Here is a 997-nt window from a genome sequence, read left to right as displayed (position 1 = left end):
TCCCTGTTTCAAGATCCTTAGCTAATGACATGTGCAAAAATCCTCTTTCCAAAATAAGGTACACCTCTGGGTTCTGGGTGGACAGGGATTTAGGAGGACACCATCCGGTCGCTCGCTGTGCTATCTCTGGATAGAAAACAGATGGAAGAGGTCTGGTTCCACCTGGAAACAGGCGGGGGCCTGAGACCTTGCCCTCCTCACCTTCTGCCACCCGTAGCAGCCCCAAGGGTGAAGAACTGGAGGCTGCTGCCAGCCTTAGTTAACCATGTCCTGTGTCTTCCTTTCATTTGTGGTGGTGGGGCTTCCCTCCAGGATAGTGTCCTTTTGGCTACCATGGCAGGTGACCTTTGAGTGGCTTCTCTGTCCTCAGAGGCAGACACTGTAGGTGGACACTAGTAGGGTAGGTGGGCACTAGTAGGGAATTTGGACCCCTGCCTGGGCCTGGGAAGCCCCCATTGCAGCAGAGCCTAGCAGCAGGCACCAGTGTCAAGGAATGACCCTTCTCACTTGTCCTAGAAGGAGCAGAAGGTATCCAGAGCCAGGCTTCGCAGCCACAGACAGGTCATCATCAGGCAGGGTCACTCGAAAGCCCAAGTGCCATCCCATGGGGAGGGCCACCTGAGCCGCTTCTCCTTGCTCGTCCCCTGCGCGCAGAGACAGGAAGCTGTCCCTCTGTGCCTGGCCTTAGTGGAGCTGTGTTGCTCCTGGTACCCCACCTTGTACTGGGGTGCTGAGCGGTGAGGTGCCAAGGCCCGCGTGTTGCTTCTTCCTGGCCTTCCTAACACTAGAGGGCCAGAGAGAGACCTGGCTACTGTCACACAGCAGAGCAACAGGCATGGCCTATGGTTCCCACCTGCAGCACAGCACCTCAGAGGGCCTGGCACCAGGTGTGTGCTGTGCAGGGAAGCAGCGGCCTGCTGGGCGCGCAGCTCGGGAGCGGTCCCTGGGCTCCTGTGCCAGCTGGTAGGCCACCCTCTTCTTTCCGGCTCCCAAGTGG

This window comes from Octodon degus, unplaced genomic scaffold, assembly GCF_000260255.1.
Source record: "Octodon degus isolate 3935 unplaced genomic scaffold, OctDeg1.0 scaffold00126, whole genome shotgun sequence".
NCBI classification, from domain to species: domain Eukaryota; kingdom Metazoa; phylum Chordata; class Mammalia; order Rodentia; family Octodontidae; genus Octodon; species Octodon degus.
This window is presented reverse-complemented; position numbering follows the sequence as displayed.